The following is a 26551-nucleotide window of genomic DNA, read 5'->3' on the forward strand; positions in this document are numbered from 1 at the left end:
AACTCTTGGAAACCTTCTTCACATTTTGAGTCCCAAACAAACGCTTGCCCCTTCCTAGTCAACATCGTCAACGGTAACGCCAACTTAGAAAATCCCTCAATGAACTTCCTATAATATCCTGCAAGTCCAAGAAAACTCCTTATCTCAGAAACTGACTTCGGAGCTTCCCACTTAGATACCGCTTCTATCTTAGAAGGATCAACAGCAACACCATCTCTTGAAATCACATGACCAAGAAAACTAACCTCTTCTAACCAAAATTCACACTTTGACAGTTTAGCAAATAACTTCTTTTCTCGTAGAACTCCTAAAACCATTCTCAAATGCTCAGTATGCTCTTCTTCCGATTTCGAATACACCAAAATATCGTCAATAAACACCACAACCAACTGATCTAGGTACGGATGGAAAATCCTATTCATATACTCCATAAATACTCCAGGCGCATTAGTTACACCAAAAGGCATTACAGAATACTCATAATGTCCATACCTTGTTCTGAAAGCAGTCTTCTGAATATCCTCAGTTTTCACACGTATCTGATGATATCCCGACCTCAAATCTATTTTGCTGAACACACTCGCACCAACTAACTGATCCATCAAATCATCAATCCTCGGCAAAGGATACCGATTCTTGATCGTCACTTTATTCAGTTGCCTGTAGTCCACACACAACCTCATAGTACCTTCTTTCTTCTTAACCAATAACACTGGTGCACCCCACGGTGACACACTCGGACGAATAAATTTCTTATCCAACAGATCTTCCAACTGACTCTTCAATTCAGTTAACTCAACAGCAGACATACGGTACGGAGCCATCGACATCGGCCTAGTACCAGGTACCAAATCAATCGAGAACTCAACTTCACGCTCTGGCGGTAATTCATTCACTTCTTCAGGAAACACATCAGGAAAATCACACACCACAGCTAGATCGCAAATCACCAGTTTATCTTTAGCCTCCAAAGTCGCTAACAGCATAAACAACTCTGCCCCATCTACTACTGCCTCATTCACCTGCCTTGCTGATAGAAACAAACTCTTTCCTTCCTCAATCTCAGGAAAGATCACAGTCTTATCAAAACAGTTGATATAGACTCGGTTAAACACCAACCAGTTCATACCCAGAATAACGTCAACCTGCACTAGTGGAAGACACACTAGGTCCATCCCAAAGTCTCTACCAAAAATACTCAAAGGACAATTTAAACAAACTGAAGTAGTAGTCACTGAACCCTTCGCAGGAGTATCAATCACCATACTTCCATGCATCTCAGATATCTCTAACTTAAGTTTCACAGCACAATCCAAAGATATAAAGGAATGAGTAGCACCTGTGTCAATAATAGCTACAAGAGGAAAGCCATTAATATAACACGTACCTCGGATCAAACGATCATCTACAGAAGTCTCAGAACCCGATAAAGCAAAGACCTTGCCTCCCGACTGGTTCTCTCTCTTCGGCTTAGGACACTGTGGACTGATATGACCCACTTCTCCACAGTTGAAACAAGTCACAGTCTTCAACCGGCACTCTGCAGCCAAGTGCCCACCTTTTCCACACTTAAAACACTTCTTCTCATTACTGGTACACTCATGGATACGATGTCCAGCCTGACGACATCTGAAACACTTAGCAGGGGCACTGGAGTCTCCCCCACTAGGCCTCTTCATCCCACTCTGTCTCTGGAAACCTTTGCCAGCTGCATACGGTTTCCCACGATCATTTTGATTCTTGCCTTTCCTATCAACCCTCTGCTGATAGCTCTCCGCTCTAGCCTTGGTATCTTGTTCAAAAATCCTGCAACAGTCAACCAAATCAGAAAACACTCTAATCCGCTGATACCCAATAGCCTGCTTGATCTCGGGACGTAACCCGTTCTCAAACTTCACACATTTTGAAAATTCCCCAGTAGCCTCGTTATAGGGAGTGTAATACTTCGACAGCTCTGTGAACTTAGCAGCATACTCAGTAACAGACCGGTTGTCCTGCTTCAATTCCAAGAACTCTATCTCTTTCTTTCCTATAACATCCTCTGGAAAATACTTCCTCAGGAATCTCTCTCTGAACACAGCCCAAGTGATCTCAGCATTCCCAGCAGATTCCAACTCAGTGCGGGTAGCAACCCACCAATCATCTGCTTCCTCTGACAGCATATGCGTACCGAATCTGACCTTCTGATTATCGGCACACTCAGTCACTCGGAAGATCCTCTCGATCTCCTTTAACCACTTCTGAGTGCCATCTGGATCGTATGCTCCCTTGAACATTGGAGGATTGCTCTTCTGGAACTCACTCAGTTGACGAGCAGCTCCCATTCCCACAACATTCGGATTCCCTCCAAGTACTCCAGCTAGCATACCCAGAGCCTCAGCAATCGCAGCATCATCTCTACCTCTTCCAGCCATCTCTATTCTGAGTTAATCCAACAAGATAAAACAATAAGTACTGATAGGGTTACACAACACCTATCCCGTACAGGGAAAACAGAATAATTATGACTCGACTCGACCGACTATGCTCTGATACCACTAATGTAACACCCTTCTAAAATACCCCAAATATTTAATTAAAATAGCAATATATCAATCAGAGTAATTATGCAATTAAGGGTGTCACACAAACAATTCACACCATTCACCATACTAACTGTCATGCTCTTTTATTAATTCAAAACATAAAGTATTTGCACAATACGCAGCGGATAGAAATCAAATCAATCATGCAAAACATGTAACACATTACATGTAAAATTATTCAACAAGGTAAAACATCCCGTCCCGATGTTACATCTATCAGAGCATGACCCACTAAGGAGACTACACTAGAATCCAAGCACTAGCTTCTACTCAATCACTGCTCGTTACCTGAAAAATAGTTGTAAGGGTGAGTTCCTCAATCGATATAAAAAGCATTATAAAATATCATGTAATGCTAAGTAAATAACGCATTAATCACCCTAATCATACCACACATTCAGTAACGGCACATCAACTCAAATATCATACTCAATACCAACACAATTCATACTCATACTCAATGCCAACACAAACACACGTATAATATTGGAATACATCCATTCATATTACACGCCATACATACATTATGCAATGAGACTCCATGCATGCGGTACCGACTATTCGTGAACATATAGTTCAACCTCACCGATCAAATCCAGATACGGCTACCAAGCCCACTAGTCCCACTCATTTGAGACCTAGTGACTCACTCACTAATTCCTCACCATGGGAATTAGCTACCACCCCAAGGGCTATGCTATGCACGCTAATCACCTAGCATGCAAACATCAACAACAATCCACAATGATTTACTCACTAATTCCTCACCATGGGAATTAGCTACCACCATAAAGGCCACAATATGCATGCTAATTCCTCTAGCAATGCAACATCATCAACAACAATCCACAATGGACATATGCTCACACTCTAAGCCATAAAACAGTCCATCCACAATTACATACATAATATATACATTCACAACATTATGCATATTTTCACACATCATTAGCATATTTATCACATAATCATATCATGTCATGCCAAATAATTCAATCACAGTATTAGCACACTCTACTAATACCTATCCTACTCAAAACAACGGGAACTAATCCCTACTATATCACACACCGATATAGGCCAATCACCAATTATGTTCACAACATTAAAATATCAATTTTTCCAATTTCCAACAGTGTTAACCGGTTAACGCCCTGGGTTAACCGGTTAACGCAGGACAGAACACGCTTCCTGGCCAATTTTAACAGTGTTAACCGGTTAACGCCCTGGGTTAACCGGTTAACGCAGACAGAACAGCAATATTTTCACAACTCACAACAGTGTTAACCGGTTAACGCCCTGGGTTAACCGGTTAACGCAGACAAAACAGCAATTTTTCACAATTCATAACAGTGTTAACCGGTTAACGCCCTGGGTTAACCGGTTAACGCAAGACAGAAAGCTGTTCCTGCTCTAACACGAAGCAGAATGCAGAATTCTCCGCATTTTCCGCCGTTGGAGGACTTCCGGACCTCCGATTCCGATTCCGTAAAAAGCTATACGTTCGGAAAATCACTACCCATCCAATTACAGATTCAATTACGACTTTAGCACAGTTTATTCATCACAATTTTTCAGCACTCATCATCCCAATTAGGGTCAATTCAACGGTTCATCACTACCCATTACATGTTAACCCATAATACCCATTAAACGACGATAAACCCCCCTTACCTGAGTTAATCCGGCGAATCTTTAAGCTTCAAGCTTTTCTCTTCTCCGACCTTCTTCCTCTTGCTCTGTCTCTTTGCCCTTTTCCTCTTTTTGAGTCGCTTCTCTGTTTTCACGTGAAAACTCTTTTTACCAAAATGGAACTCTTTTTTCCTTATTTCCAACTTATATATTTTCCAATAATTATTATTCCAATAATAATAATAATAATAATCCAATAATTCCAATTATTTAATTAAATTAATAAATATAATATTAACTTAAATTAAATAATTAGCTTATTTTTATCGGGGTGTTACAGTTCTCAAACGGTCATTCAAACTCTTTGGAAAGAGGAGTTGATTTATGCGGATCTCTAGAATAGATAGCCTTGCTGCAAATTTTACAAGTGAATTAGTTTACTCGCATATCTTTAGAGAGTGAGACAATTGTGCAGACAAGCTCGCAAATTATAACCATAATATATTGGATTTTTTGTGGTGGGACAAACTTCCACACTTCATTAAGAATGAGTTTTTAATAGACCATTTTGATTTGTCTAACTTCTGATTTGCTTAACTCCTCGAGTTCTTCTCCTGGTTTTTGTTGGTTTTGGCCTATTTTCTTTTTCTTTGTTCATATTTTTATTTTTAATTGTACTTTTTATTTTTATTTATTTTCCTTTTCTTTTTTTATGGATCGGAATTGACCCCATTTTTTTCATTTTTTTTATAATATAGTATTAACTATTAAAAAAACTTAAATCTCTAAAAATTCTCATTTTTGATCACTTAAAAAATTTACCTAAACTTTTGTAATTATATTTTTAGAGTTTTATTTCAACTTTCAAACTTATAAAAAAATTTCAAACATTAAAAATTAGTGAATATTACAATATTCTAAAATTTGATTAAGTATGTGTAATCATTCAATTATACAATGTCATGTTTATTTATTTATTTATTTATATACTAATTTAATTTAAAGAATATTTTACCCAAAAATTATTGATGCCCAAACAAATTTAAAGCTCTAAAATAATGTAGGTTGAAATAAAATTCATGCCAGTTAAGTCTCTATAGTTATGATAACCAACTTTATGTCATATAATTTGATGGTGTGGCTAGTTATGATGATAGCATTTCACAATGTCATCATAATTTTTTCTCCAACCTCTTCCACCATAGAATCAAATAATGAACATGTTTATGAAAAAATTCATGGGCATTGGAACTCCCAACAAACTCGTAAGTGTCCTACACGGTCACACCATAACATATGACAAATTAGTACTTAGGTTGTCTGAGGAATCTAGGAAATAAAATGGAAAATAAAATGACATATTGGGTGGGTCCAGTAACATTGATTGCACCTTTAAAGAATGAGAAGCGAGAGCCATGAACCTAGGTTGTGGCTAACATCTTTCTCCCACTTTGAATCTAAACTTCAATTCAAAGCCATAGATCCAATTATGCCTTTAAATTTGTAAGATATTTAACCAATTTTGATAGCAACTTTCCATCTTATGTAATTTTCCACTCTATAGTTTTGTCCACTTTAACTCTATAATTGAGTATTAATATATGTTTTTTTTCTTCTTTTAATCAAGGTATCCTCTCAGCAGGGACGATGATGAAAACTATTGAAAGATGGTCATAAAAATAATCATGAACTCCCTTGCTCCCAAAATAATTGATACATTTGAAAAAAAAATTTGCTCCAAAATACTAACTTATTTCAAATTTTATTATAATATAATTTTTTTTTTCAATTGTATAATGTAATCAATACAAATTTGTATCACTCACAATTTAACGTTTAAACCTAACATTCTTAGTAGGTACAACATCTGAGAGGTTGTGTTGGCCTGACAACGAAACAAAATTCACTGACAGGAGATTTCATGTTTTGTTAAGCAACCTACATATAACTCAACATTTCACTTTTATTCAGCATCCTCATACCAACAATCAAGCAGAGGTCACAAACAGGGTTTTCTTGAGGGGCCATAGACGGAGGTTGGAAAGCGTAAAGCTAAACTGGGAAAAATAGCTCCATCACATCCTATGGATGTATATGAAAATCCCGCCATATTCTTCCACGAGAGAAATACCCCTTTGACTACGTCAAAAAGGGTGTGATCCCCGTTGAGGTATAAGAGATACATTATAGAATCTTACACCCGTTTTCAAGGGAGGACAACAAAGACGGGTGTAGAGATGGACGGATGTAGAGAAGAACTGGATATCCTCAAAGAGATTTACGTCTAGGAAATACTAAGAGGGGGTATAGTAAAGCAAAAAATAACATCAAAGTATAACATGAGAGTGATTCCCAATACTTATCCTACTGAAGGGTGATATAAGAAAGAAAAGTGTCGTCGAAGGAAAACTAGCTCTCAAGTGGAAATGGTCATACTGAGTCATACCGACACTGGTAGAAGGACATATACCCTTGAGACACTTACACGCGAACCCATCCCCAAAACTTGGTACATAAATAAGTTGAATTTTTACATCTAATGTGTAAGACAAACCATGAGTTATTTCTTTGATCAATATAAAGATTTTATATACTTTTTTCTTCTATTTTTTTCTCTCATTTCTTTTATAAATGTTTTACACAATGTATGAAAAACACGTAATAATGAACTTTACAAAGGTCTCTGCCTACCCCAAGAAGGGAAATATAAATCCTAAGCCCATAACTCCACTATGATGGTTCGAGAACCTCACTCGATCGGATAGCCACCATCGAGATGAATGGTCCTGTGAAGAGTTCCACCATCTAAGTTTTAAGCAGGGAAAAATTGTAAAGCAAGGAAACCCTTGTTCGAGAAATTCATAACAAGAAGGAACATGATAGGCATTTAAGAAAAACAAGCTACATAAAGGGAGCGTAAAACTTAAATACACAAAATAAAATCGAGAACATATTATTCAGTTGTATGTTCAATATACAATAAATTGGACTGAGAGTACATTCCATGGACCAAGGAAACAAATATATTACATAAATGATGAAAATGATCAATCCTTTAGTATCATTTTTCCGTCAACCACGTCATTCTCTAGATCTTCCCTTTAACTCACCTGTTTAAGTCTAGGATATAGGATGACAACCTGATCCAACACATTCTAGAAATCATTTTTTGTCGCATCAAGAAGGGGGTCAATAGCCTGAGCCTTCTCCTTTAGCCTATTTTTTCCTTTGCAACAATCCCTCTTTTTCTTAAAGAAGAGATTGAACACTCTCTTCCACTACATAGGGCTACTTCACCTTTGACTCACATTCATCCTTTTCTTTTTCCAACTTTTTGGAGATAAATCTCATATCTTCGTTGAACTTTTTTAGCTTCACTTTAAACAGATTCACATATTTCCCATACTTCTTCAACTTCTCCCTTACCTCTGACAACTTCACCCAATATCTATCACGATCTATCTCCCCTTTTAACATTCCTTTTGAGTTTGGTAAAAAGCCAGTAATCAAGAATCAATCATGTTTTGAGAAGATTTAAGGTTATTTCTTCAACTGAAGTATTTTTATTTGTAGTTTCTCCTCTTCTGTGGAAAATTCATTATTTAAAATAAACATCAAGTAGTTCATAATGAGAAGCCATGACACATAAGGGATTCATTTTGCAACAAATTATTGGAGGCACAATAACCCAATGTCTTCCATCATCTTTTTTGTGTACCTCTAATCGCTACCAAATTGTGAACTAATTTCATGTAAACTTTGTCTCTCTCAGCATTAAAAAGCTCATTTATTTGAGGTTTGAATATAGTGAGAATACCTTATGGGTCCCGTATAGCTGCATAAAAGTTATTCACCTTTAACGCCACCAACTTCATGCAACACATGGCAACAAAAATGATTTATCATTGCCTAGCTCTCCCAACCTTTCCTCATTATTTTGTGAATGTGCATAAATTATCTCCCGAGCCTCATTCTTTGGATTAAAAGGGGACCATAATTATCTAAAATTAATATGGCCTTATAAATAACTAGGGTTTTGAAAAAAAATATATATACATGTGGTACTCGTATCTCGATCAATTAACATTGTCCAATACAAAAAAAATCACCATTAAGTAATATCATTCAAAACATTGGAATAAATGAGATGTTATCCCTTAATCTTTAACCATCAATGCCTTCATCCTACCTATTTTTCTTTCTTCTTCTGAATTCTCGATCACCATTGTCTTGAGTATGTCCACTCTCAAACACTTGTTCACACTACCAGCTTCTCCAAATAAGTTGTATTCAGCTCAAAAAGTTCTCCAATCGTTATCCTAATTTATGTAATTAGTAGAAAAGTTCACATGTAATTCTTTTTATAAGTGATCAAGAATATCATTAAAAAAATATAACATCCCAAGCTTTTTATATTTAAAGTAAACATGAACCTTGTCACCTTCACAACCCTCAAAATTCCATCCATTGTTTAAAGATTCTTGGATATTGATATCTACCCTAATTTTCATGTATTTTTTCCATGACCCCTAATTATTTTGTTCATCATATTTGATATATTTACCAATAAGAATTTCAATTTATATTCCCATAAAACCAAATAGGAGACGATGAATCCAAATTTCTACTTCATTCATAGCTATTGTGAGAGACTCTTTCCTAAATTTTGAATCCAAAATTTCTACTTCATTCATAACTATCACGAGAGAAACATTCTCGAATTTCAATTTCTAGAGTATCAACAAAAAAATTTAAAGAGCCAAAGGCTCCTAGATTCACTTTCTCTCCATGTTCCAAGTGTAGTAAAATCGGAAAAAAAACTTGTTTTCATCCATGGCTGAGATGATCACACATTGATCTGGTTGCTAAAATGATGTTAGTCGCGGGTTTAGATCATGGAATCCAATGGGCTTATTTGTCAGTAAGAAAATAACTAGGTAAAGATCAAGTAGCTTTTTAGGTGTCGGGATGGCAGGATCGAAGTTGATTTGACTTGTTCCAACAATGACAGAGATTATGGGTAATTGTACTATAATAGAACCTCTCTCTCTCTCTCTCTCTCTCTCTCTCCCTGTGTGTGTGTGTGTGTGTGTATGTGTGTGTGTCTCTCTCTTACTTTTCATTTGTAAAACTGTTGAATTCGTAGATTATGCGATCAATATGTTTGGTAAAACTTTTGTTGATAACATTTTGAAAACGGTTTTGTTGTGTCGATTATAATCCATTAGATTGTAGTTGTATTTTCAAATCAACAAAACCATAGAAAATTCTAAACAAAATTGATTGCACACAAGTTGTTCGATAATTTGTCTCAATTAAGTTTTTGTGTATTTTGTCATTGGAAATAGCCTCCACCTTTAGCTATATCTTTTAAACTATTGTTTTTTAAAACATATTGATTGATTTGTCTATCATTATCTTCAGTTGACTTTCATATACGCATATCCGAGCTTCTTCATAGCAATTCGATTTAGACAATTCGATTCGGGTCACTTCTACTAACCGTTAAATCTTTCAAAAAAAAATTGTAAAGTTTTTTAACTTGGGATATATTCATCTGCTCTCTAGATAAGTCACCTTAATTTAACAAGTGGTATCAGAGCTCCGGTTAATTCCATGCTTCAATATTCACTTATTAGAAAGTGGCTACCTGTTAGCTAGAATTCCAACGTTGGAGAAGAATATATTATTTTCGACGAAGAAGTTGAGAAGGCGTAGTCGAAGAAGACTTTTTTTCGAAGAAGGTTTGGTCTTGGACTTAGATTGGGTTCAGATCCAATTTTCAACAAAGGTGTCCTTTTGGAGTTTCATTCGACGAGCGTGATTCAAATTAAGGCTCATAACCGTTTTTGGCCTTATTTGTTTTCTTGAGAAGACGCGTGGAAAGAAGTAAGTAGCGAAGCCCATGCAAGCGAGAACATGTCATCTTTTGGGAAAGAGACTGTTCGTTACCGTTATTTTTTACTTTTTATAAATAGGGATCTTAGTGATTAGGATGAGGGTGTTCCATTTTGTATAAAAACTCACATATTATTCAAAGTATCTGTGTTATTAAGAAATGAGTTCCTGAGTGCAATGTACGTGTGATCCATATTTTTATACTTTTGTATTAAATCATTTATAATTCTGTCATTTACTTCCTTTGTAAATTTACTTTGAAGTTATTTACATTGTCATTTATATTTTTGTGTTTCTTTACAAACGTCAACATTATTTTCAACGAAAAGAGCATTGTCGAAATGTTCATAAGTGATAAAACTTGAAGAGACTAGCGCTTGTTTATCGATTTCGACGGTAATCAAACATATAGAATTTGAAAGACTAACGCTTGTTTACCGATTTCGACGGTAAATAAATTGGCACGCCCAGTGGGACAGATGCTTAATTTTTCTAAATATATGGCTTACATGATTTGATTTTTTTGTCCAACATTAACTATTGAGTTTTCAAATTTGAAAAAATATGATTTTGAAGAAGAAGACGTGTCGGCTAACACATGATCAATAAAGTTGCATTGTCATTAGATAATGACCACATAAAACTGAAAAATTACATATAATCAATGTTGTAATAAAGCTTTAGTTTTTAAGTATTGCAAATAATTTATAATTTAAATGACTATTTTGAAAAAAAAATCAAATCATTAAAAAAATTAAACAAAACAAAAAGTTGATCTAAATAATATATAAAAAGTTTTATAGATATTCTTTTAACCTTTAAAAACAATTTTGGTCTTAGTGAGGAGGGTAATGCAATTATTAGTTTATTACCATACATTTTATAACAAAATAAAATAATAACTAGTTTCTTTAATCAAACACCGTTGATAGTTGAAAATAGGGATGTGCATGGATTGGGTAAACTCTATAAAATTCACATAAATCGGCCCAAAAAAATGGATTGGGTCGAGTCATTTGGTGAAAAATCATTCAAAATAATTGGGTTATAGATAAACTCACACCCAACCTAAAAAATTCATGGGTTATTGAGTGACTATTTTTAGTCATTTTTATAATTTGATTAGTGATAACTTTGATGTCTTCAATCTTGGTTGCTTCAATTACAACCTTTTGAACATCTTCTATTTTATAAATAATAATTTTAACTTACTTAGGATTTTATACTTTGATTATTTTGATGCTAATTCTTGTAAGTTGTATGTATTTTATAAATTCTATGTATTACTTAAACTCTATTTTATAAATAATAATTTTAACTTATTTTTAGGATTTTGTATTTTGATTATTTTGATGCTAATTCTTGTAAGTTGTATGTATTTTATAAATTCTAGGTATTACTTAAACGTAACTTTGGTTTTTGTAAATATGATTATGAGAATTTTATTGTGCATTTAGATATTTGATGTTTTAAAAAATAGCGGTAGTATGTCAAATTATTTATTAAGAAAAAATGTGACAAATCATTCATAATTATATAAGGAAGAAAAAATAAAGAAAAAAAAGTTCAGTAACTCACTATCCAACCCAATCCAACTAATAAATTTGTGATTTTATCCAACCTGATCCAATGATGACGTGGATGATCATTTTACCTCACCCAAATTGTTGTACCTATATAGATTAGGTCATGTTTTTGGCTAAATTCAACTCAAACCGACTCATATACATCCCTAATTGAAAGGAGATATGATTACAAAGCTTTAAGTTTAAATCGAGAGCATCTTACTTATTCACGTTTAAGATAAAATAATTATCATTAAGATTTTGTTTGGAAATTTAAAGAGAAAGGGATGCGATTACTTTGAATAATGATGGAGTAAAAAAAATAAGGAATTAGGTGAGAAGAATTTTGAAGATTTAATTTTATTCATAATATAAAAATCTCATAATTTGAGAAAACTAAAAAATTGTATAGGACTAATATAAAACTTTCAATTATAATTTATGTTGCTATAATATTTTGAAAATTTAAAAATATATTAATGAATATTTTTATTTATTATTCTATTTAAAATCATTCTTTTAAAAAAAATAAAAATCCTATTTTTATAAAAAAAATTTTTTTCATAAACCCGATCATCTAACTCAGAAACAAAACATAAATTATCTATTGAGGGAGAGGTTTGTCGCCTATTATGGTCCTCCCCGACTTGAGGATTAGTCTCTGCAATTACGCATAGAGAATACCTAATTTATTAAAAAGAACATAAGTTATTGAATTTAAAATAAATAAATAAATAATAATAAAAGAAAAAAAAACATGGCTTAGCTCCTCCATAGACAGTCCAAATCATCACAAAAATATAATAATAACATAATATTGTGTAAGTACCCATCTCTTATAACATTTATATATATAGATAGATATTTATATATTTATATATATACATAAATATATATATATATATATATATATATATATATATATATATATATATATATATAAATATATATATATATATATATATATATATATATATATATATAAATATATATATATATATATATATAATATATATATATATATATATAAATATATATATATATATATATATATATATATATATAAATATATATATATATATATATGAATAAATTCGATACCAAACGCATGTTCATGGCAGAAGCACCGAAGATGTTGTTTCCTTCTATGGCTTTGATTTTCTTTTCCAGGGCACGGGGCCTATCTGCAGCAGGATCTGAAAGTACCTTAGGCTTTGGTTGATCAGGCATATAGAATGCATCATACTGGTCATCTCCAATCTCGGATCCATGATGAGTAGAAGTATCAGAAGGTTCTGCACGGTCTCCATCTCCTTTGCCTCCTACTGGTATCTGAACCAATCTCTTCTTGGTGGGGACATAACTTTCGTCTTGGGGATTCAAACCTGGTGCGCCATCATTCCTTCTTGCCCTAGCTTCTTCCTCCTCACTCCTCTCTCTCTGAGCGATTGCAAGCATTGTCTCCAACAGTTGATCCATCTTCTCCTGGATCGTATTGATGTTTGTCCTCATGGTAACCTGGTTGGCCTCCACTTGTTCTAATGTCATCTTGTATTTGCTTCGCGTCTCGTACCGGTGTCGATTAGTCAGTGTGGCTGGATAAAGGGTAAAAAGGTTGGGTAAGTTTTTTTGATTTTCATGAAGTGTGATGCATAATGCGAATGTTATGCATATTTTATTTCTAGGGAGTCATTCGAGTTTCATTAGTTGTTAGTAATTCGAAGAAACAAAAAATACTTATAATAGCAATAATGGAGTAATTTTTAAACGTCATTCATTCCAATACATAACATAGAGGTCCAAAAAGGTCATAATTCAAAAGTACATTTGTTAAAGAAACAAAATACAAGACATAAGCAAATTAAACAACTGGCTTTCTGGCCTGAAGCTCTTCTAGTTCCTCATTGAATCTCTTCAACAACCCTTTGCAGAGCAGAACGAAATTGATTATGGCTGGAGGAGTGTTATCTTCTTTCAACTCTTCGACTGCATCTCTCAACCTCCATGGCAACTCTTTAGCTGCCCAATTACAGAATCCTACTAGCCCATCGAGTTTTGCACGAAACTTATCCCTGTCCCCTTGTAAGAAGTTTATGGTCTTCTTAAAGGATTCATAATCTTCAATCACATAGTCTCGCTCTTTTAACCATATGGAGCTGTCTTGGCGTAACGACTCTAGCTGGTTCTTCCAATAGCTTACAGACTCCCTGGCATCTCTTACTTCTCGATATTTCTCCTCCCATACCATGGGTGACACCCTAGAGGCTTCAGTGGCTATTTTCTTGAGTCGGCGCTCCTGATCTACTTCAGCTTTTGCATGACGAACAGAATTGGTGAGTTCTTTTATCTGAGCCCCAAGTGTATCCCTTATTGTCTTGTTCTCCTTTGTGGCTAGATGCCACCAACGCTCATTGTCTTGACATTCTTTCTGAGCTTGTCATAGTTGACCCTTAAGAGTATCCAAATAATGATTAGCCTGTTCTAATCCCACTTTGATCTTCTTTCTCTTATGCTCCTCCTTGTTGAACTTTTCCACGTGGGCTTGAAGTTGTGCTTCTTTTCTCTCAAGCTCCCACTTCATATTATTTTTCTCATTGATGGTTTGTTGGAGTTTTGTCTGCAGCTCTTCATTCTCTTTTTCTAGCTTTGCCATGGTGTTCTTGAGTTCCTCCATTTCTTCAATAGGGACATGGGTGAGCTTAGGTTCAGGAAGAGGTATAGGTTTCCGAATGACGAATGGCATTTTAATTATATGCACCCTTTCCTTTACCCACTGAAAATATGGTTCTTTTGTAATCCCATTTGCTCTCCCTAACTTAGCTTTTCCTTTTCGATTGACATTTTTCCAAGCTTCTTTGATTCGCTGGAATAAGCTAGGATTCTCAGCCCCAAAGTCAAGTAACAAGAAAGCTTCCAAAGAATTTGCCTCTGGAGGGCCTTCCATTGGGTAACCGAGTTGTCTGAGTGATAGAACTGGATTAGCATTCACACATCCTTGAGTTCCAATGAGCGGTAGATTTGGGAAATCTCCACAACTGAATATGATGTCTATGTTGATATATTCTTTGGAGTACCAAGAGAGATCTTCAGATCGTAGTGATCCCAATCTCTGAGGCCAACTAACATCTGACTGTTCAACCCAAGCACCTGTCTTCGGAAGATGTTCTAGAAACCATTGATACAATAAAGGAGCACAACAAATAATCAATCCCTTCTTCTTTGTATACCTATGACTTATGTGATAATAGACATCGGCTAACAAAGTGGGTACTGGGTTCCCAGTAAGGAAAACACAAATGGCAGTCACGTCTACGAAACCATCCATATTAGGGAATAGGACTATGCCATAGATAGCCAATGCAATAGCAGAGTAACAAGCATCCCAACTTTCTGCCTTCAATAGGGTATGAGCTCTTTCCAAAAGAAAACTTAGTGAAAACCCTTTGGTATTTCCTTTGGTCTCTAAATTGTCTTTTGCTTCTTTTTCATCCATTGTAGCGCACTAGCAATGTCCTCGAGGGGCAAAGATTCATTTGTCCCTTCAAATAGTGACTTGTCCTTCATAGGAATCCTAACAAGACGCTCGAATTCTTCCAACGTTGGTGCTAGCTGGAAGTCTTGGAATGTGAAGCATCTTAAAGGTAAGTCATAAAATTGGGCTAAAGTGATCAAGGTTGTATGGTCCACTTGTTGATTGAGGATGCTAAGCAAATTGCCATAATTCTTTCCAAAGTTGATTATGTATACGGGGTGCATCTGAGAGACCAGGCTACGTAAGCTCCTTAGGTCGGGATCTTTGAACTTGAAGGAGTAAATGTTTCTTTTGCTTGATTCCATGTTTCTTGAATTCCTGCAACTCATGATACTCAGATTCCTTGGAAATAAAATAATATGAATGCTATGCTATGAATGATATTATGCGTGTCACATGTAGGTTGATATATAGGTCATGCGAGTGGGTACTCTTGGTTACTAAACAAAACCCTTTTGGTAGAATGCTAAAGGTAACAAGTTCCCAAAGTCATCAATCAATATCTAGGAAAGTTATTGTCATGATGAAAACTCATCTACAAATAACATCCCCAAACAAAGTTTCATCTGGGTGAGGCCTTCGTATGGTCCCAAAGAGGAAAACTCCTAGTGGGCCCATACTACACAACTCTCGAGTCCAAGGTTCTAATAAGGTTCTCAGAGTCATAGATCTAGGTTGGGAATACCACTGTAAGGTAGTAATACGCCCAAGGGATCTCATCTGATTGGGGATTTCGTATTAACCTAATAAGTCTGAGACTTTTCAGGTAAATACTACATAACCACCAGATATAATGGGTTAAAAGGTCCCTAGAGTCATTGATCCAACTTGAGAATACTATCGTCGTGACGAAAACTCGTCGGGCAATAATATTTCAAGAGAATCTCCTCTAGGCGGGGTCTTCGTTTCTTCCCAACAAGGAAGACTCCTTGTGGGCGCCCACTACGCAACCACCAACTTAATCTTATGGTTTTTCTCAGACTCGGGTAGAGGACAATCTCATAAAGTATCACCAACCATAGAACCCCAAATAGGACATAATCAATAAATCACAGTAATTATAATCATGACAGCATAATAATAACAGAATAAATAACAAACAGATAAAATTAACACACAATACATTAACTGAACTAAGTTGGGCTTCACTCTCTCTTGCTTGGAGCTAGTCCCCAGCAGAGTCGCCATCTGTCGCATCTCGAAAAATACGATTCCTCGCGATGGTCGCGGAAAAAATTACGTTCGAACAGAGTCGCCACCGAACTTTATTTATCCTAATGAAGGAATAGGAAAATATCGATAAAACCTTTATGAAAATGGAATAATGGTCGTCGCAACCATATTCGGGTTCGGGAGTGGATTACGTAAGGGGAAGGTATTAGCACCCCTTATGTCCGTTGTACTCAACGGGAACCTTTTAGTTCTAATTTGCGTTTCGAGTGTTAATTTATGTTTGTTTGTTATCTTTGGGTTATAAAATATTGAAAATAGAAATGGATGAGAACCTTAGAAAGGAGAAAGGGGAGGTTTTTTATTAGTGTGCTCGCGAAGATACAACAATCTCCTGCCTACGTATCCTTATGGTATAATAAGGAAATCAGAGCATTCGTAGTTCGGGGAACTACGGTTGGTTGGTGTTTTTTAATGAACAACTGTTTAGATCGCGTTCTAAAGGCTAAACGCTGGCTTGTCTACTCTCGGCGGAGGCTTAAGCATTGGTTTGTTGTGCGCATTAGAAAGGATTAAATAGTGTTCTTTTTGAAAAGAGTTTTGATCACACGAGGGTGACAAGTTGAATTAATATGTTGGGTGTTTTGTATGATTGGTTATGTTGAGATATTTTGGTTGGATGACGATTACTCGGATGGTCGAGTAAGACAATTCGTATCCTAATAGTCGGGAAAGGGAGTAGAAGACTCTAGACCACATTCTTTTTCATCCTCAATTATGGAAAAGATTTAATAATAATTAAAGTGTCTTGAACGGATGACGAATACTCGGATAATCGAGTAAGACAACTCGTATCCTAATAATCGGGAAAAGGAATAGAAGACTCTAGACCGTTTTCTGTTTCATCTGAATATTTATGAAAACTAGATTATATAAGGTTGATGTATTTTAGCGTAGACGACAAGTACTTGAATGGCTGAGTAAGACAACTCATATTCAAGCATTTGAGAAGAGGAATTGAAAACTCAAGACCATCTCCCTTTTCATATAGTATTGATATGAAAATGATTTGATTAGGTTATATGTTTGTAAAAAATGACAATTGTTCGACTGATCGAGTACGAGAACTCGTATTCAAACAATTGAGGAGTGAAATTGAAAACTCAAAGTCAACTCCCTTTTCATTTAGCTTATTGTGAAAATATTTTGATTTAATCGGAGTTTGAAAGTTGGTATAGGAATGACAATTATTTGACTAACCAAGTAAGAGAACTGGTATTCAAATAGTCGAGGAGAAAAAAATTGAAGATTCAAAGTTATCTCCCTTTTGATTTCTTGTTATAAAAGGATTTGATTTGTTTGTGCTTAAATGGATTAGAAATGACGACCATTTGACTAACCGAGTAAGAAAACTCGTATTCAAATATTCGAGGAGAGGAGTTGAAAACTCAAAACCATCCCCTTTTTCATTTTCAAATGAAGTATTGTTTAGATGTGATTAAGTATTTTAACTTTCAATGAAAATACTCGATGTTGGATCGAGGTTTTAATTTTGTGTTTACGAGTGGAGTGAATTTTATTTTAGTGAATGATTTATCTAATCGATTAAAATCGAATAGGTCTCATTGTAAGGAAGCCCAAGAGTAAGCCATGTGAGGTTGATGGCGATGCTTTTACAAGCGATCGACTTACAGAGGTATTTTGAAAATGGGCTCGACCTTGAATCGAGAAGTATGTGATTTATTTTGAAATCGGCTCGGATTATTTTAAAATCGATGAAAGCGACGTGATTTTGTCACAATTATAACATATCATTTCGTGTATACTCAAGGTTCAATATAAACAAATAGATAAAGAATAATCATGCACATACACTCCTCAAGATAAATAAACATCTAAATTATGAAGGTCATTTGTGATTCTATAATCAATTAATTAATTGAATGTTTAACGAATTATTTTATTTTAATTAAATAATAAGTAGTAATAATTAAAAAAAAGGAATATAACCAAATAATTAAATATTAATAATGATAACAACCATATAATTGTATATTTACTTTTAAATAATAATAATAGTAATATAATTACATATTTACTATGTATATATATATAAATATTAACAATGGTATAATTATAATTTCGAAAATAAAATAAAATAATATTAAAATAGTATAATTATAATTTCGAAAGTAAAATAAAATAATATTAACAATGGTATAATTATAATTTCGAAAATAAAATAAAATAATATTAACAATAGTATAATTATAATTTCAAAAATAAAAATAAAATAATATTAACAAAAGTATAATTATAATTTCGAAAATAAAATAAAATAATATTAACAATAGTATATTTATAATTTCGAAAATAAAATAAAATATTATTAATAATAGTATAATTATAATTTCGAAAATAAAAATAAAATAATATTAACAATAGTATAATTATAATAAAATAAAATAATATTAACAATAGTATAAGAATAATTTCGAAAATAAAAATAAATAAATCGAAGCATTGTTTTATTCTAAACTGTGGGGGTGTTATCAGTAAAACGAATATGGGCCTAAGAGCAAAGGCAAACCCAGGAAACTCATCTTTTGGATGGTGACAAGTGTCCAGGGTTGGTGACACTTGTCACCACTATCCTCACACTTTCATCCGCCATATTAAAACAAAAATGGGAAAATAAAACATCATTCTTCAAGAGTTTTTCTCTCTCTAACTCCTAAAGCAGATGTACGCTCTGCAATTACACACTCCCTCTCTCTTTGACCTATCTGCCGGAGAAGAAGGTGGCAGGCGACCATCCACGGTGGCGCCACCCCTCTACTCCGGCGAACAAACAAAAATTCCACCTTCCCCATTAAAATACTCTCCTGAGTTTGAATCTGAACTCAGATTCTTCACCACTATCCCTAATCGTCCGGATCGGGGACGTCTAACTAAAACCCTAAGACCAAAATCAAACCAACAATAGTGAAGGTCTCCCCCAATTAAACATGGATTCCTCTCAAGTCTGCAAGGTGAGTACAAAGGTGAAGCGAAGGAAAGAAAAGAAGAGATAAAGGAGAGAGGAGTATACTACCTCGGAATTAGTCTGAAGGGCGCACCTCCGACGAGCTTAGGTAAACCACTTCTTCCTTCTTTCTGTTTTCGTTTTTTAGGTTTTTTTTTAGAAAAATGCTATGTTGTTCTTGCTGTTGTCGTCTGTTGTTGTGTTCTTATGTTCTTTTAGGGTTTTGAAAAAAAATAACTTTGCCTTGCAGTTGCTGTTCTTGTTTCTTTGAAAAGAACTCTGTTGTGTTTATGTTGTTCTTGAGGCTTTTTGAGAAAAAGTTGCTTTTATGTTGTTGTGGTTTTGGAGTTAACAGAGAAAAAAATTACTTTGAAAATTTCTTCTGGATTTCAAAAAAAACCTCCGTTACTGTTAATTAGTTTTGTGGTTTTTATACATGAATGTTGGTTTCTGTGAGATAACTTGTTGGATCCTATTTCCAGATTTTGTGGGATGATTAATCTATGGATTTAAAGTTGTTTATTTGGATAATGCAGTGTGTTTCTGAGCGCTTCCTTTGATTCATTGTGTAACATATTAATCTGTTCTTTCTATTAATTATTTTCCAGCTTTTTAAGTGCTTATTTGATAAGCTGTTTTTAATTTTGAATTGGTTTTGCAGGTGAAGTGATGTTGATGCTGATTGATTGAAAAAGGGGGTTGTTATTCAACAGGTTTTGGAAAAGTTCTGAAGAGTTGGTTTTGAATTGGGAACTTCCCAAAAGAGCTTTTGGAAGAGTCTGTGAAATTTGCTTCAAACTGCTGTGTTTACAGCTTATTCTAATTTTTTTAATAAAATTATTTCTGATGTAACAGAGACTTTTTGGATTATGAATTTAGGGATTGCTTGTAACATGTACAAACTTAATTTGGAATTTCTCTTTTTGGACAGTTATGTAATTGTTTTGGATTATTAGGAATTTTTGGAATAAATTTTAATTATGTAATTACCTTTTAAGCTTTTCAAAATTTAACTCAATATTTATTTATGCTAATCAATTTCAACTTTTAAAAACAACATATTTCTGACTTAAGTAAAATGACTTAATTTTCAAAACAACAAATTTCTAATTTAAGTATAATGACTTAATTTTAAAAAACAACAAATTTCTAATTTAAGTATAATGACTTAATTTTAAAAACAACAAATTTCTAATTTAAATATAATGACTTAATTTTAAAAACAAATAGTAATTTAATTAAAAAAAACAACACAATTCTATTTTAAATACAAAAATCTAAATATGGAACTTTTTAATTTAAAAACAACACAATTCTATTTTAAATACAAAAATCTAAACATGAGACTTTTAATTAAAAAAACACAATTCTACTTTAAATACAAAAATCTAAACATGGGACTTTTATTTTAAAAAAACACAATTCTATTTTTAAACACAAAAATCTAAACATGGGACTTTTAATTTTAAAAAAAAAGCACATACATGTTTCTAAAAATACAAATTTAATTTGGGAACCCATGAAGAACTTAGAACTTGGTATAAATACTTGGAACGTGTAAATGGACTAGTAAATAGTGATCATAGAAATAATAACATGGCTTTTAATACTTACTAATAAAAAAAATAGGTTTTGGATTAGTAATGTAAAAAGATTCAAACCACATTTTAGATTATGAACACACTTATGCAAATGGGCCTTTGAAATAAAAAGATCTCATGGGTAAACTACAAATGGCCGGACAAAATTGGGGTATGACAGTACTCAACTGAAAAAAAACCAACAGGTGAAATGGAAACCAAACCGAAGCAGAAGAAACCAAATTCGATGCAACCCAAAGAAGATGAATGCTGGAACAACTTGAAAAGCTTCGCACCACCGAAGTGAGAAGCTAAATCGAATCACCTGAGATTTGGATTAAGAGAGATGGAAAAGAAGATTGATTGTTTAGATAGGGTTGAGGATTGATACATTAGAGAGAGACCAATACATTTGTTAAAGTTGTTTATGATGGTATTGTGTTTGTAAAACTTTTAGTTTAAACTTAGAGCATATTACTTATTCACGTTTAAGATAAAATAATAATCATTAAATTTTGTTTATAAATTTAGAGGGAAAGATTTTGTTTGTAAATTTAGAAAAAAAAATGGATGTGATGACTTTGAAAAATAGAAATTATAAAATAAAAAGAATTGAAGGAACTAGGTGGGGAGATTTTGAATATTTAATTTTATTCATAATATAAAGATGATTTTTTTTAAATAACCATTTTTTTCAATTTAAATACTAAAATAATCTATTTTTCAAATTAATTACCAAAATAACCATTTTTCATTACTGATGCGCCAGTTGAACTGACGCATCTAATTAGCATTCAAAGGAGACACTCAATCCATTGGCGCATGCATGCTGCCAAGCATGTTAAGGGTCCAGATGCATTGGCGCATGCATGTAGGCATGTGAGTGTGCGCCACATGCATTGACGCATGCATGTGCCATGTGTGTGTGACGCCTAGGGCAATGGCGCATGCATGTGTGTGATATATAAATACAATGCGTATCTTCCATAATTTTTCACACAACTTCTTACTCTCCTTCCATTTTCCTTCAATCTCCTTCAATTTTATTTTCTTTAACCATGTTTGAACTTTCATATATTCACAAGAGAAATATTGATTTAATCTTTTCAGTAATGCAACCTCCGATAAAGATCCGACTTTGGAATATAGAAACGTTTGAACGTCTTAATAGAACGTTGAACCATTGGTTAGATAAATAAATTGCAGAGGGTGAAAGGACCAGAAGAATTCAATGACTTGAGTCCACGTTCAACCAAAATGGAGAAGTTCGTGTATGGGTGGATATTAAGACTAACATAGACGTTCACAGAATGATGTATACTATGTTCAAAATTGTTCTAATGGTTGTAATCACATAGTTATGTTATTTATGTGTTGTATTTGTTAGTAATGGTATTTTATTTGTTGTAGAAGGAGAAGAGTGATCCAAAACGCAGCTGAATTTAAAAATTTCTCCTTTAGTGATCCTTACGAATGGGCATGATCAGTGATAGAATCGTTACCTCTTGTGGCGATTGAAACCTTTGATGTAGATCTACAGAGCGATCACGAACGTTGAATGGTGACAACACCTCTACTCAGTCCACACGAACGGATTCCTTCAATCTCAGTGCTAGTTGCTGCAAATGAAGGCTTTGAGTGTGTGTGTGTGTGTGTGTGTGTGTGTGTGTGTGTGTGTGTGTGTGAGAGAGAGAGAGAGAGAGAGAGAGAGAAACGAAATTACAACTGCATTAATGCTTCTGGATAAGGGTTCTATTTATAGAACCACTTATGTGGGCTGTAAGCTAAAAAGTCCACTTAAGTGTATGTGGTCCATATCTTATGATATGCCAAAATCACTTAAGCGTGTGGTACCTTACCATATTTCGTATTCTACTTAAGTACACCGTACCTTACGATGTTCTACAATTCACTTAAGTGCACCGTACCTTTCGGTGTTCCTTAGTTACTCTATCTCTCATCAATCCGTCCTTTTGTGTGTGACCCTGTAGGTTTTTGCGGCATTCACAATTATATTAAATCACGTATTTAACATAATAAATAGTGAACGGTATCTAGCAACACATCACTACTACCCAAGACACGAAAATGTCATGTGATTTGACAAATCCTTTTGTGATAATACTTATGCGTACAATTACCCTTTTTCCTTTATGTCTATATTGAACACAAGGCATAGACCGTGTCATCCTTGTCCAGTTCAATATTGGGCCTGTAGACAGCTATCCTGTTACGCAGGATGGGCAAATTCCATCTAGGTCACTCATGTCCCTCAGCATGCTTCGTGGAGTACCCATCAACTGTCTTTATGGTCATCCAATTATGGACAATGTTTGATCAACAATAAGGCACTCGACTCTACATCTAGGGTCTATAGTGGTTTCAGGTCGAAGGGTGGTATACACCATTATCACTATGAGAATAACTTATGACACTTTGCATAACATTCTATATAGTATTCTCATAGCGAGTCAATCCAGTATAAATATTACTCTTAATATTCATACCTATGTTTAAGACTTGATAACTCTTTATCCATGATCCATGAGATGTGATCATCAGTCTATATACATAATAGTTGTAATGCTTTAATGTTATCCCACTTCACAATAAAGCTCGACTACGGATACTTTTAGAATAATGTACTTATGTTTAATGGGATCTCATGATTAAGTCACACTTGATACATTAAACGGACTAGCTATTCTAAGGACTTTATTAAACAAACATTATAAAGAAAAAGCCTTTTATTATTAATAAATAATTTGATATAAGTACCAAAAGTATTGACCTCTAGGGCTTACACCAACAGTTTGTTGTGTTGTTGTTTATGTGTTGTATTTGTTTGTGATGGTATTTTCTCACAAAGTTATCATATGAAATAAAAGTTGTTTTCAATATAAAGCAAAAGAGTTACAATTAAAATTATCTTGTTGTGTTTGTTCCAACACTGGGACATTTAGTACGATTATGACCGGGATGACGACATGAACTACAGAATCTAACCATTTTGTTCATCGTATTCATTTCGGTTCGAATACGGGTGCTGTTTGGGCGGTCCTTTTCTTTCTTCGTATTATTTCATTGTGCCAGAGAATGTCCCCTTGATATGCAGGCCAATAATCCCCTTTTGCTACCACTGAAAATCTATTTTTGTAAACATTGGAAAGGCTTATGACTTTATAAGCGTCGGATAGTAAGTAGGATGGATCCCGTCGAACCTTTGAACATGCCGCTATAACATGGGAGCAGGGCATACGAAAGGCTTGGAACTTTCCGCAGTCGCACCAACCTATATCTAGTCCCACTCTATAATATCCCCTTAGCATGCCTTCATTGTGATCCATGGACTCAACAACACTGTACCAACCTTTAGTACGGTCAAACGTCGTGACCACATATGTGTTAGCTTTGGCAACTTCCTTTCTAATGAATTTCATTGAAGCATCACTGAACAACTGCCTAGATTGTAACACTGAACTCTATTTGGAACGTCTGGTCTCAAACAAAGCCCCTAGCATGAAATAGGTTGCTTGAACTAAAGGGGTTATAAGTAGGCTTCAAATGCCTTTGAAGACAGAGTTCATTGATTCCACAAAATTTGTTGTCATGTGACCCCAACATTGGCCGTTGTTGTATGCCCTATTCCACTTCTCCAATGGAATATTATCGATCCACCTTACTGCATCTGCGTTTGACAATCTGATGGCTTCGCAGTAGTGTTTGAAAGAAGGTTCTATTAATTCATACCATGCGTTGACAACCTTCTTCCGCAATGTTTTGTCTTTGATCTCTCGCATGAAATTTTGAGTGATATGTCTAATGCAGTAGACATGCATCGACGGAGGATCCTGTCAGCCATTATCAATGTTTTTGTAGGCACTCACTATTGAAGGGTGTCGCTATGAGATCAAACATAATTTAGGTTGAGGAGCAATGTACAATCGGAGATTTTTTAGGAAAAAACTCCATCCCTCAGCAGTCTCCCCTTCAACTAGGACAAAGGCGATGGGAAAAATGTTGTTGTTGCCATCTTGTGTCACTGCCATCATTAGCGTTCCTTTATATTTCCCGTACAACCATGTACCATCAATTTGTATAATAGGTTTACATAAAGCAAAACCTTTGATGCATGGTTGATACGCCTAGAAGACTTAGTGGAATATTCCATTACTAATAGCACAAATCCCATATGGGGTATACGCTGGCAATGTTTACAAATTGACAATAGTTCCTGGAGCATAATGTTTAAGAGTCATCGAGTATTTAGGAAGTTGTTTGTAAGACTCCTCCCAATTGCCAAACATTTTTTCAACTGCCTTAGTCCTAGCTATCGAAGCCTTACTATATGATGAAGTATGGTTGTATTGTGTTATAATATGCGAGATTATTGTACTCACCTTTAACCACGGATTGTCGCAAATGACAGACAAAATTTCATCGCATATTAACTGAGAGTTGAGCTTGCGATGGTCTTGCATTGGGTTTGTGATTAAGTATGTGTGAACTGGACCCACAGAACCAATCTCCCAAGAATCACTCCTCTTCTGGTAAGATGCTGACAATCGGAACAGGCAGAGCTCATTTCGACAATAAATCTTATACCTCAATGCATTAGTTAGATCAACCATATAATCAGCTGATAATTCCATGTGATACTTTTTAATGGCCCTGACACAGACTTCTTTTGTGCGAAATGTGTCTCCTTCTTTCAATGATCCTTGAATTTGCACATAAGGATTGTAAAATATATCTGACGAAGGTTCATCTGCACCCAAATTCAAGCTTGTCATGTGTTGAGGTGGACAATATACATGACTAACTGGTAATGGCTCTTCTTCTTCTTCATCATTGGATCAACCAATAACTCGGCTTCTTCTTCTTCCTCATCAACAACATTGACTTCAGCTTGTTCGTCGTCATCAGTTTCACAAAACACTTGTGACAAATCAACAAACTGAGACACTTGATGTTTTTGTGTTAATATATATAACTTTATATCATTGTACCCAGATTGTTCATGACTGAGAAACATATGCTGAGCATCATCATCATCTCGAATCTTCAACTGATAAAACTTTAAGAACAACAGATTTTTGTAGATGATTTATCCCACCTAAATACACTGCAATTTCGTTTCTATTCTTTGTTTCAAATGTGAAAAATTTGATCGTCAATTTATGGTAAGCCGATTTACTTCTGTGTTGCGAAAACAAAAACCGAATAAGTGATGCTCAAATATTTCACCTTCCGTATGGGCACTGATCATGTAATGAGGTGATGAAGACATTTTTTTAAAATGTAAGTTTAGTCTTTGATGGTGAGTTCATTAATCACATATTATCATGCAATTAAATAGGGTAGATGGTAAAGGTAACGCATGGAGAAGACAAGGCAAGTGTAATGATCATGTAAAGAATATGCAGGATTCCATGCAGAGACAAGACAAAGCAAGCGCCCTTACCAATGGCGCCTGCAAGATTCTTCTGCCCTAATAAGCCAAGACATGCGCCTGCATGATTCTCTGCAAAGATGTTTCTGCCCTAATAAGACAAGGCAAACGC

The 26551-nt window shown here is 34.6% G+C and overlaps 1 long non-coding RNA gene across 1 annotated transcript; it reads left to right on the forward strand.

Moving 5' to 3' along the window:
* Positions 1 to 19535: 19535 nt before the first annotated feature.
* LOC127121468 (uncharacterized) lies at positions 19536 to 20356 on the forward strand. Its single transcript, XR_007803460.1, has 2 exons — positions 19536 to 19975; positions 20069 to 20356. It is a non-coding gene; the product is annotated as an uncharacterized LOC127121468 (long non-coding RNA).
* The last annotated feature ends 6195 nt before the right edge of the window (positions 20357 to 26551 follow it).

The sequence above is a fragment of the Lathyrus oleraceus genome, chromosome 2, assembly GCF_024323335.1.
Source record: "Lathyrus oleraceus cultivar Zhongwan6 chromosome 2, CAAS_Psat_ZW6_1.0, whole genome shotgun sequence".
In the NCBI taxonomy this organism is placed as follows: Eukaryota; Viridiplantae; Streptophyta; class Magnoliopsida; order Fabales; family Fabaceae; genus Lathyrus; species Lathyrus oleraceus.